This window comes from Triticum aestivum, chromosome 7B, assembly GCF_018294505.1.
Source record: "Triticum aestivum cultivar Chinese Spring chromosome 7B, IWGSC CS RefSeq v2.1, whole genome shotgun sequence".
Classification (NCBI taxonomy): domain Eukaryota; kingdom Viridiplantae; phylum Streptophyta; class Magnoliopsida; order Poales; family Poaceae; genus Triticum; species Triticum aestivum.
The window spans coordinates 707,014,700-707,028,133 of NC_057813.1; positions in this window are offsets into that span (position 1 = coordinate 707,014,700).

The window sequence follows — 13,434 nt, forward strand, 5'->3', positions numbered from 1 at the left end:
AAAACTATTCAGAAATGAATAGAAGCAAAAAATAGTTGTCATTAACTGTACTAAAAAAGTAGCATATATGCTTATTTTTAATGGCTTATTACAACTCAGAAATAAAAAGAAAAAATAACATAGCAGAAAAAGAAAAAAAAACTATATAAAAAACTACTCAGAAATGAATAGAAGCAAAAAATAGTTGTGATTAACTATACTAAAAAAGGAGCATATATGCTTATTTTTAATGGCTTATTACAACTCAGAAATAAAAAGAGAAAAATAAATATAGCAGAAAAAGAAAAAAAACTACTCAGAAATGAGTACAAATGCGCTTATAGAGGAAATTCAACTTAAATTCATAACGAATTTCAAGAGAAATCCGTATGAATTTATGCTAAATTACCTATATAAGCGCATCTATTTTCATTTTCGGAGGAGCTCAATAAGGTAGAGAGGGAGGGGCTTATAAACCGGTCTCGTTCCCCTTCGGTTGGCGAGGTGGGACTAAACTCTGGTCGCAACGGGTACCAACCATTTAGTCCCGGTTGAAGGTTCGAACCGGGACTAATGGAAGCCCATTGGTCCCGGTTCAAGCCACCAACCGGGACCAATGGTTTTGGGGCAGGAGCGAGGCCCATTGGTCTCGGTTCGTCCTACCAACCGGGACCAATAGTTTCAGACGAACCGGGACCAATGGGCCACGTGGCCCGGCCGGCTCCCGGGGCTCACGAATCGGGTCCGATGCCCCCATTGGTCCCGGTTCTGGATTGAACCGGGACTAATGGGCTGGAGCGGCCTGGACCATTGGCCCCTTTTCTACTAGTGGCAGGTGCTTTCCTGATTAGTAAACAAAATGTAACTTATTACCACACAATGTGAAACGAAAGAAATTATGAGGAAATAACCAAAATAAAACTTGCATCTCCTGTGGGAAATATTTGATTGTACTTAAAGAAACAAGTGTCCTGCCCAACCATAAGCTTGTCTGTTGGCTGGATACTAGTTGTGGATGAGATATTGGTTACACAAATTATCATTTTTTTTAAAATGTTGTATTTAGTCAGCTGTGGATGAATTTGTAAAAAATAATTCGGTAGGAAAATATAGCTGTACTGGTAATGTTGGGTAGGCAGGGCACTTGTTCTATTTAACTGAAGATAAATTCCCGCATTGACTAACTCAATAGTCTAAACAGGAGTTCCTTGACTTAAACAATTTCTTGTACACTTTCACATTGGACTTTACATGTTAGTTCATATATATAAGAAATTTGACATGAGCATAAGCAAGAGGGCTGCACACTAAACCACTGAATGAGATGCCCCACAAAAATGAATTCCATGTGACTTCATTGCTTGATTTTTTTTTTGTAAAATGGATTATTTTCTTCTGCATTTCATATATGTAGAAGCATTTAGAGTTTCAAAGCTAACTGTCTGATAATTCTCAGAGAGTATGGATGACTTTTAAAGCTGCTGTTATTATATGTAGAATTGAATAATTCAAGTTCCGGTTTAATCTATTTGTTGGCTTAAACAATTTCTTGTAGGCTTTCACAATGGGCTGGATATGTTAGTTCATAAAGATAAGAAGTTTGAATGACCATAAGCTAGCAATGAGGCTGCACAGCAGAACAAAAATGGACTCTGAGTAACTTTTTTTATTTGTGCCTTTCAGATAAACTGAATTATTTCTTCTTTGTTTCGTAGACGTGGCTTAGGCTGATATAAGAATGTTTTATCTCATTGATTGAAATTTCACAAATTGCAGCATGCATTAATTCATGATTAAGACTTCGTGACATCATTGCAAGTACCAAATATGGAAAGCTAACAGAGGCTCTTGATGAGTGACTGCCAAGACTTTGGGCGCAAAGGAAGACATCGCTAGTATCTTACCAATTATTAGTGCCGGCTGTTCGCCAGTTTGTTATCCGGTGGAAGTGAAAATGCTTGTGTTTGTCGGGGGACGCAAGAATGGCTTGTTGTGTTCTCTACTGTCAGAGAATGAACATATTTATAGTATTTGAAGAGATGTCTTTTATGAGTAGTCGTTCCTCTTGCCAAAAAACACATGCTTATTACTGATAGGATTCAGAACTGCCATTTGTGAGCATAACTTTTACGGATTATCAACTGCCAGCGATTTGTTTCGGAGTGCCGCTTAAGCCCATGTATAAGTAAATCGCCTTGGTTCACATGTTATGGGCCTAATCAAATTTTATATAGCCTCTGTTTACATGTTTATGGGCTCTTGTATAAAAAGTTCCGTTGCGTAACTTATTAATGATGATGATGTGGTTTAACATGGATTCAAAATTAAGAGGCAGTTTTGGAATAAAGTGGTATTACAGGGGGGCTAGTATATATATACTATTAATCTATTATTACAGGCAGAAGCATGATACCATTTGTCCCATTGGTAATATTGATCTCAACTGAATTGTATTGCAGCCTTGCAGGAATCGCTATATTATACCTAGTATGCTAAGAAACTTCTAACTTAGGTCAGTTAAAAAAAACTTATGTCCGAAGTTCAAAAATCAAGGTGTCTTGGCAGCCACAATCAACAAACTATGTGTATGTGTGCCCTCTACCATGCTACAGAGTTTGATGCTTATATTTTGCAGTCATTGGGAGACTCAGAAAGCGGCAAGTAATGTGTTCCAGCTATCTTACAAGGAAATAAGAGGAAGAAAAACTGGGCACACCCCACTTATAACCGATCTTATGGGGCTGATTCGAACCAAACAGTTTGTGAGAACAAGTTGTTCTTGCTACATCAAATTTCTTCCTCCTGATATATTTGAAAGATAAAAAGCCGACAAGATGAGCAGTGCTTGAATTGAATGAAGATTTTAGTGTGCTGGGTGAAATACTCGAAGGGTAAACTGGATCAATTCTAGTATTTCTTCTAAACATTGAGTCCTTGAAAAGTGTCGTTCCTCGAAAGTAATTGTTGTGACCTAGCATTTTCATGATTTCAGGAGGCCTAAAATAACAATTTGTTTAATGTCTAAAATAGCATTGGATGCATAAGCTATGTGAAAGATTCATTTTTCTCCTCAGATTCTCTCCAGAAGGCGATTGGAACAAACAAAACAACAACCACAACTATGATCTTGTGCTTGATAAGATTCCCACAAGCATAAAAAGAACGGCTAGTTGCAATAATGAAACATTAAGCATTAGACAAAGTTGTGTGCTAACTATGAAGGGAAAGACATATATATATAGCTAGGATGCAATAGAAAGTTTACCACTTCATATTGTCGGTGCAGACAAGGATGGTGGGAAGTTGGTATATATGTGTGTCCCGTTCCTGGCGAACTGGAAAGGTTTTGCAAGAACCCTTTCAAGATGCATCTGCTTGACATCTATTGAAAAATATTCCTCCTCTGGCACCCCCCAAAACTCTCCAATCTTTGCTAGCAGCAAGTACCTCTCCGTTGCAGCTTTGATAAGATGCTGGTTCCGAGGAAGTGGGATTGTCTTCTCCAATTGCCACTGGCTAGAGCTATCACTTTCGTTTCCCCTAATGTAATAACACAGATCACCTCCGATTTCGGGGATAGCAAACATACCCAGTCTGCCTTCTCCCGCCTCCACAATGGCTACAACTTCCTCGTTCCATTCTCCGGGTGGAAGGTCAACAATGGAGAACTCCATACTCCCGGTGTCAAGCATGAGCAAATCTTTCTTGATGGTGTTGAGCTCCCAGTAGAAACAGCCATAAGCATAATGGCGCCTAGAAAAGGTATAGTCGACGAGTGAGATCATGGTGAACTCACCCGCAGTTTGCCATCGTCCACTGCTTGAAGAGAAGACGAAGGCGGCCACCCTACTTAGGCAATGTACCATCCAGATCACTCCGAATGCCATCGCCGCGTCCCCCTCCTCCTCCTCCTCCTCCTCCTCCTCCTCCTCCTCCTCCTCGTCGAGGGGAAGGAGGAAAGGATGGCACCAGGGATTGTACACCACGTCCGGGTCCGCCACCAGAGCGGCAAGCTCTTGAGGCACTGCGGGAAGCAGGATGTATCGCTGGTGCAACGGGTCACACACCGCGAGCTCTGTGAATTTTAGACGACGATCATCGTTGGGGGAGTGGCGGAGGAGGACGCGGCCGTCGCGGATGTCCTGAACGGCCCAACGGCAGGCCCGACGGCGGTGGGGGGAGGCGAGGAACCGCGGGGCCCGGCGGAGGCGGAGGCGGCCGTGCCGGATGTCCTGAACGGACCAACAACCGGCCGAGCGGCCGGTCCGGCGACGATGGGGTGATGGGACGAAAGAGAAGGTGAAGTCAGCTTTTAGGGTGAGCCTGTAGGCGGCGGGCGCGGAGGGATGGGGCGAGAGGGCTTCGTGGAACCGGCCGTGGGCGAAGAAGCCGAGGAATGGCGGGGCGTGGAGGCGGCGGAAGCGGCGGAGGAAGGATCTGTCGGCGACGAGGCGGCGGAAGGTAGCGCAGGTGGCGGAGGCGCGGGCGAGGTCTTCCGGTGCTGGCAGGCGGAGGAAGATCTCGGCCTGGAGGAGGTGCTCGGGGATATCCATCAGCTGCGTCGCCATTTCTTGGCCGGCGAGCGAGGTGGGCGAGGGAGGGTGGTGAGGACTGAGGAGTAGGGAGTCAACGGCCGGTGAGGCGCGGAAGATCCGGTGGTAAGAGATCGGAGGAGCCGCCGCCGGGAACCCTCGACGGCGACGCGTTGGCAAGGGGATGAGACTGAGATCGAGTCGGCTGTGTTTGGAATTTGGATGCTTTGCCGCTGGAGTGAAGACACAATTTGTCCGTCAGTTTCTTTTGGGGACAGCGATTTCCTCGTGAGCTGTCGAAATGGGCCTTGCCCACTTAGTCCAGGCCGGCCATCTGCGTGGCCTCTTTGCAGGCCCGGCATCTCACTTTCTTTTTGTGCTGTGTCTCAAAAAACGAAAAGTCTTCTTTTGTGTAGGGAAAGCTGTTGAAACCCTAAAAAAAATTCCAACCTTGGGAATAAAATCTCAGCTTAATTTACTGAATATGGGGACACAAATCACAGTTAATTTACTGCATAAACTAATGGAAGTTCCATCGCAACTGGCTATGGATCACAAGTGAGAGTTCAATGTGATGATGGAAGCGACAATCATGCCTTTCTATGATGTCTTCCAGCTTTGCCACCAAACATTGCAGTACTTGAGGAGTTAAACATATCACTCCGCTCGGGGCGACATGGGAGCCGACACAACCCTAGCCACGGAGCTCCCTTCCCCCGCCCTTCCTCCTCGTCACTCCCAGAGGGGCCGCCAGCGAAGACCGAGCGACCGCTAAGGATGGCGGCGACGAGGTCTGGCTACTTCATCTTCGTGTCGAGGGCTACAGATTCTGAGGCGACGGCCTCGGGTAGTGCAGGGACGTCGGTTCTATGGCGAGCGGCACTCACGGGTGCTCCTATTCCTTGGTCATGTCGGCGGCGAGTGGCAGCGCTCATTGATCATGATAGGTGCCCTGGTATCCTTGGGTGCGCCAAATCGGAAGGTCGCCTTCTGCACTCCCAACGCCCAACTCCTCGCCGGATCTGGTCCTCGATGGCCATCGATCGCAGGATGCACTGATGGTAGGGATGCTGGAGGTGCGGACTCTAACCAAGAGAAATCTTTGGCTAGCTATCTAGTCATGACGGTGACGACACCTGCGGTGTCATCCCCCTTCTATGAAGAGCCGTAGAGGTTTGACCCCGTTCCCTCCCACGTGCATACTCGGTGAAAACCCTAGTTTGATACGTACTAGGTGGCCCCGGCGTGGCATGCGTCATCATTTCCTTGAAGGTGACGTCGTGTGTGAGTTGGGGTGTGTGTTGGCTTTGTGGTGTGATTGTCTGGCGTACAACAGAATCGCAATTGACGGTGGCGCCGAGGTGCTCTATGTCGCTAGATCAGTAGTCTTTCATGGCTCCTTGTGGTTGTTAGAAGCCCGGTCTGTGTGTGTTTGCTTCTTGGTTGGTCGGCGCCATCGCCTTGGACGGTAAGGGGGTATGGTTCCGCTGGCTCGTTAGCAACAAGGTGTGGGAGCTTGGACATGGTGCCAATAACTACGGGCTCTGATATTCTCTCAGCACTGGTTGTTTCAACTCCTCTGATGTATGTTTCTTCAGCGAGCTCACCCAATAGCAGCTTTGTTTCTTAGTCGGTAGATGAATGAGCTTTGTCGTGGCATTGGTCGATGATCTTTACACAGTGGGTTTATCAGGCTGAGAATTTCTCATGGGGCTCCAAAATCATTATCGATCTTTGATCTAGAGTGAGCTTCTCCAGCTTTCGATGGTCTGACATCGTTCAACCCAAAGCAAGGGGCAAGGGTCCCCTTTAGAATTGGAGAAGGTAGGTAGTATGGTGACGATGTTCACCTTTAGGGGTAGATAAGGGCGCGTCCATCATCGTTGGGTGGTCTCTCCACCTAAAGTGTGCTCGCGTCAATGCGCTAGAAGCACGTCAATGGGCTCCATCAACATCAAGCTAGCTTCTCAGTTGTTTATATCATGTGTGCTTGTTGTTTTCGTGTATGCATGATGTTTTGGCATCATCTTGTATCTGCTGTTTTCGTTATCATTGTTTTCTCTTTTTTTTGTTATGAAACAATATGACGTAGTAATTCCTAGCTGGTTGATGGCTTTGTTAATTCAAAGTCAGGCTCATCTTGAAGCCTTGTTCTAAAAAAATGTAGTATTAAGAGGCAATCTTAGCTCTAAGCCAGGCCCCATATCCGGGTAAAAAAATCAGCATGATTTCTCTATCATTGTCATGAGCTGTCTAAAACAGAGAAGAAGAAAACTGGGTGCCCTGCCTATAACTGAAATTATGAGGCTGGTTTAAATCACACACCTTGTCAGCACAAATCACTCTTTCCATTCAGAGCAGTGAGAGATTCATTTCAAAACAGCGACACAACTTGAATTTATAGATGCAGGCAAGATAAACTGTACTTCACTAGAACCATAAAAGATTGCTGGGTTTACAGTGTTTTGTACCACACCCATTATTTCTCTTGTCTGATTCTCTCTTGAACAACAGTTTCAACAAAACAACATAACAGGTAACCAGTTATATTCCGGAGCTTCATAAGTTTCCCACAAGCACAAGAAAAACCAACCACTACTAAGCCATGTGAACAAGAATGGCAGATGACTAGTACTCCCTCTGTAAACTAATATAAGAGCATTTAGATTATTACTTTAGTGATCTAAATGCTCTTATATTAGTTTACGAAGGGAGTACTACCAAGTGTAGCACCGCACAGATTCTCATCTTGTAGGCAACGTGACCACCTGGCTTCTGGGAGAAATCCACGCTACTGAAATACTTCACTTTGAGCTCCGAGAACATGAATGTTGATCTGACTATATTGGCTACATTAGATCTGAACAAAACCGACCACAAACGTCATGTGCTCATCATTAATTCTGCAATACTTGTAAACTGGAATATATATTCTTACAAAAATGGAACATATAGCTAGACAAAGGCATGTATATACATAAAAAAATGAGCCCTGGACATCCCAAGCAATGCAAAATTTATCATATTAATTACTAAAACAAGAGGCAAAGAAGCCACTACAATCATCCACAAAAGCTAAACTATTCAGATTTAAAATAAAATATAAAGAACATCAGTTAGCTGCAATCCGGGTTGTGCATATGATGGCTTCACCCATGATGTCAGCAACAACAACAACAACAACAACAACAACAACAACAACAACAACAACAACAACAACAACAACAACAACAACAACAACAACAACAACAACAACAACAACAACAACAACAACAACAACAACAACAAAGCCTTTAGTCCCAAACAAGTTGTGGTAGGCTAGAGGTGAAATCCATAAGATCTCGCAACCAACTCATGGCTCTGGCACATGGATAGCAAGCTTCCACGCACCCCCGTCCATAGCTAGCTCTTTGGTGATACTCCGATCCTTCAGGTCTCTCTTAACGGACTCCTCCCATGTCAAATTCGGTCTACCCCGCCCTCTCTTGTCATTCTCTGCACTCTTTAGCCGTCTGCTATGCAGTGGAGCTTCTGGAGGCCTGCGCTGAATATGCACAAACCATCTCAGACGATGTTGGACAAGCTTCTCATCAATTGGTGCTACCCCAACTCTATCTCGTATATCATCATTCCGGACTCGATCCTTCCTCGTGTGGCCACACATCCATCTCAACATACGCATCTCCGCCACACCTAACTGTTGAACATGTCGCCTTTTAGTCGGCCAACACTCAGCGCCATACAACATTGTGGGTCGAATCACCGTCCTGTAGAACTTGCCTTTTAGCTTTTGTGGCACTCTCTTGTCACAGAGAATGCCAGAAGCTTGGCGCCAATTCATCCATCCGGCTTTGATTCGATGGTTCGCATCTTCATCAATACCCCCGTCCTCCTGCAGCATTGACCCCAAATACCGAAAGGTGTCCTTTTGAGGTACCACCAGGCCATCAAGGCTAACCTCCTCCTCACACCTAGTAGTACTGAAACCACACATCATGTACTCGGTTTTAGTTCTACTAAGCTTAAACCCTTTCGATTCCAAGGTTTGTCGCCATAACTCTAACTTCCAATTTACCCCCCTCCGACTATCGTCAACTAGCACCACATCATCCGCAAAGAGCATACGCCATGGGATATCTCCTTGTATATTGTGACCTCATCTATCACCAATGCAAAAAGATAAGGGCTCAAAGCTGACCCCTGATGCAGTCCTATCTTGATCGGGAAGTCATCAGTGTCGACATCACTTGTTCGAACACTTGTCACAATCTTATCGTACATGTCCTTGATGAGGGTAATGTACTTTGCTGGGACTTTGTGTTTCTCCAAGGCCCACCACATGACATTCCGCGGTATCTTATCATAGGCCTTCTCCAAGTCAATGAACACCATATGCAAGTCCTTCTTTTGCCCCCTATATCTCTCTATAAGTTGTTGTACCAAGAAAATGGCTTCCATGGTCGACCTCCCAGGCATGAAACCAAACTGATTTTTGGTCACGCTTGTCATTCTTCTTAAGCGGTGCTCAATGACTCTCTCCCATAGCTTAATTGTATGGCTTATCAGCAAAGCAAAATATTCATGTTTTAATTGTTTGCTTCATGGTTTCTCATCTAGAGTTGGACAAAGCCATATACCCGTTTCGATTGGCTCAATAAGCCTGACGTGATGGTGAACTTCAATAAAACGAAAGACAAAGGAGGCATCATGTTCTTCCACAACGATAAAAATTTCTAATCCTTATATATGCGTACATAGAATTGGGCGACGAATGAGAGGATCAAACCAATGTGCTATGCGCGCACGCAACAAGCATGAAACAACGAAGGGAACTGAACAATTTGTTGGTGCAAAAGTAAAGTTTGGAAGCAACAAATCATATATAAGTGTAACAAGTCATTTCAAATTTGTAGAAGAAAATATGCACAATATTAAGAGCATGCTTTGACAAGAGTGGGTGAGAATGTTGTATCAGTGTACTTGGTCTTAATTAGATAACCAAGGGACAAATACAATTAAAGTATGATAGGCATGGGTGTAAGCAATCATATCTAGTCATGACATTGTATACAAATAAAAAGAATATAACTGCAATATAGCAAACAATTAGGTCGGTGGAAGAAGGGACGGAAAAGCAATTCGGCTCCCGGGTCCAGATGCTCCTGCTATCTGGACCGCACCTCTTCTTTGCGATTTCCGCACAGGCCTATATTCACTGTCGTATTATGATTAAATAGTACTAGGCCTGGCCCACCTATCAGACATACAGACTGGAAGCGGCTCCGTAACACCGCTATAGTACAGATCGGCTGAGACGGAGGTGGACCAACAGCCGCCGTCATCCCCTAGTAGATATTTATGGCCGGATCCCCCACCCCCAACCTACCCATCGTCTTCCTCGGTTCATCCACCAGTGCCTCACTTTCCTCTCCCCTCTCCCTCGGCATGGCAATGGAGTCTTTGTCCTCCGCCACCAAGCGTAGGCCGACACCGGCACCCCTTCCGCTCATCCCCTGCCCATTTTGCGGCGCACAAGCCCTCACCTTCGTCTGTGGCCCTCATGGATCTAAGCCATCCCCATCCCACCGTCGCCGCTCTTCTGGACTAGGCCATTGTTGCTGATTCTTCCAGCGGCTGAGCTATCCATATGCGAACCACCATTTTTCTAGCCCCAATTGAGTAGCTATATCTCGATGCACCAGTCTTACTCACCCACATCTATCTGTTCATCTCATTCCCAGAGAACCATGTCCGACTACACTAGCCGTGACGATATTAGCGATAGGCAGATCACCCCACCAGATCCAGCACGGCTGCTGGCACAGCTAGTCGCTCAGATGGTCTCCCCCCAAATACAACATCCAGAAGCTCTGTCAGGCATGTTGTGACTTTAATGAATGGGTTTAGTGAGTACAAACGCCACAGACACTAACATTTTGGTCGCTGACGCCCTTAGAGTGCACCCTCCGGCGATTTCCTTCTTCAGGGCGCTGGAGGCTGGAGAGGCCGCATCTTGGAATGCACTTGTGGCTGAGCTCGAGGGGAGGATCCTCAGCCAGGAAAATGACACGGTCGCGTGGAGGCTAACTGCTTCTCAGAAATTCTCGGTGAAATCCTTATACGAGAAGCTGATGGAGGGGAATGAGCTAGACATGGCTAGGGGGCTTTGGAAGGCTGGCATTCCCCTCAAGATCAAGATCTTTGTGTGGAAAATGTTCCGTAATCGCCTTCCAACCTCGGATAATGTGGCTAAGCGTAACGGGCCGGCGAACGGGACATGCGCCATTTGTGGCCTCGGGGAGGACGCTAACCATGTCTTCTTCGGGTGCTGTCTTGCTAGATTTGCGTGGAGCGCGGTTAGAGATACCTTTAAACAGAATTGGAACCCGCAAACAAGCGTCGATCTACTCAACTTGCTTTCGGCATAGAGGGGTGCTAATGCAAGGTTGGTGTGGCGTAGCGTAGGGGCGATGCTTTGGTCAATCTGGAGCGTGAGGAACAAAATTACCATAGAACACAAGTTCCCTGCTCACCCAGCTGAGATTCTTTTCAAATGTCACATTTTCTTACAGGCTTGGGCGCCATTGGGGAAGCAGCGTGACGAGGGACGCATGACCGAGATCATGGAGCAGATCAAGCTGTGCATGGCGAAATCAAGACTGCAAGGACAGCACGCTTGAGCCTTTTGCGTTTAGTTATGCTTTGCCGCGACCTATGTCATTGCCTATCTATCAAGTTTGTACTCTTATCTTTGCCTCGACGTTGAGCCCGCTGAACTTTTGTCGTTCTGATATGTAAGGATGGAACCTTTCGTGGATGTTGCCTTGGGGCTTTATTAATTTATAAAGCCGGACGCTCCGTGCGTCTTTGTTCCAAAAAAAAGTACAAATGCTGGTTAGTGAAAGAAATAGGTTTTGGTGGGATGCTTGAACTCCCAATGATCCAGAAATTAAATCTCAGGCTGAGCTCCTGGTGCATGAGTAAGGTAGATGTTCGTCGCAGAGCAGTAGTCATCAACAGCAAAAAAATACTACATTTTCAGTGCTGCAGATGTGGCCATGGTGTTCGGCATACGGTCTGGCAACAGAGATGTGCTCGGTCCGGATGGTAACATCAATGATGCGGCAAGCGCGGCGGTCCTTTCTATGTGAAGAGAATGCACAAGCAACCCGCCATGTCACCACTGCACGCCATAACATACACACCGACATGATCAACTTCACAGACAAGCTGATGGCAACACTTTGCAAGTTTGCATCCAATTGCACATGCTGTGTTGCGAGGGGTTACTCTGATTGTCCCCTGAAAATGATAGATGACAACGCAACATCTACCGAACCTCAGGAGCTAGAGGACCCAGCTAATCTACCCAGTTCTACTCTACAAGCCATTGTACCGAACCCCAGTTTCCAGCAAAATCCATGGCGTGAGGCTTGAAATTGTCTGATTGTGAAAGTAACATTTTTTTGTCAGATCATATCTTCATGGCCATCATCTACTTTCTGTTGGAATTAACCACGCTGTCCAGTCTGGCTCGGACTTGAACTGTCACCACGTAGCCGTGTAGGTATAGGATTAGTAGTAACCTAGGTTAGCTACTATATATATGTACAGGTACCCTGTAATCGATAACCCAGATTTAAGAAATAAAGTATTAGGTGCGACACGCACCTATTGCTATCCATCAGCGTCCAAGTGTTTTCGCGTGCGTGTAGTTTCGCCGAGTTGTGCTAATCCCGTCTGTTAAGCTAGCTAGCTAGGCTCTGCCAAATCCATCCAGCAGCTAGCTAGGCTGCTTCGTTTGGTACGTGTTCCTCTTGCTGTTTGCGTCTATGTACGGCGAGTCTCCGCTCAACCGGCCGGAAAGTTATCGGCCGCGGTAGTTTGTACGCGCACGTCGTCGGAAAGTACTCGACGGTTGCGTCGTCAAGGTTGGGACTGTGCCAACACTTTCCCTAAACTATTAATCATTTTACTTTCTCTCACTTTCCATATTAATGATGTGCAGGAGAGTGCTCTTCTAATAAAGATAGACCGGATAAATGGATGAGGCAATCCGGCTCCACTTCCCGCCCTCAGCAAATCAAGGCCTCCAAAAGCCCTAGCAAGGAATCTGTAAGTGATGCTCGGACAACTGAATCAATTTGCTCTGCTGTCCAGCACTATGCATGGTGCATATCAGTTTCAGTTAAGGATATGTACGCCGACTGCCAGAAGGGTGATCCTTCGACAGTAATTTTTGTTGTCAACCGCGTCAACATACCGAAGTATGTATCATCAAGGAGTTATGCCACCAACCCATGGTTCGCAGGCCGGCCAGTCGTTCCAACATCAACTACTACCGTTGAACTTCTTGATTCCCACTTCCAATCGCTGTCTGCACAGCACCTTGCCAGGTTTGCATATATTATCATTCTCCACCATTTAATTAAATCGCGTGCCGCACTGCATCACCATAAGAAAGAGAAATGTCTAACAGCTCCCGGGTGCCCCTACACCCTCATGAACAGTAAATTCATATAAAATTGAAAAAAATCAAAAAAATCTGAAACTTTCAGGGATCAAGGATTATCAAAGGTTTGATGTTCGTGCAAAGTTTCAGCAACAAATAACCTTCATGGAGCCCTCACCAAAAAAATCACTGCTAAAAATGTACATAAACTTTGATTTTTTTTATTTGAGTGCTCTTCGAATGTTATTTTTAGCTAAAACTTTGCAAGATCATCAAAAGTTTCATGATGTTCGATGTCCCAAAGTTTCAGATTTTTTTATTTCATTTGAATTTGTTTTGAATTTACTGTTCATAGAGGGTGTAGGGGCACCCGGGTGCTGAAAATCATATCTCCCATAAGAAATTTACTGGTTATGACATTTTTTTTCCAATAACTCGATAGTACACAATGCGCCATGGTTTGTACGAGTT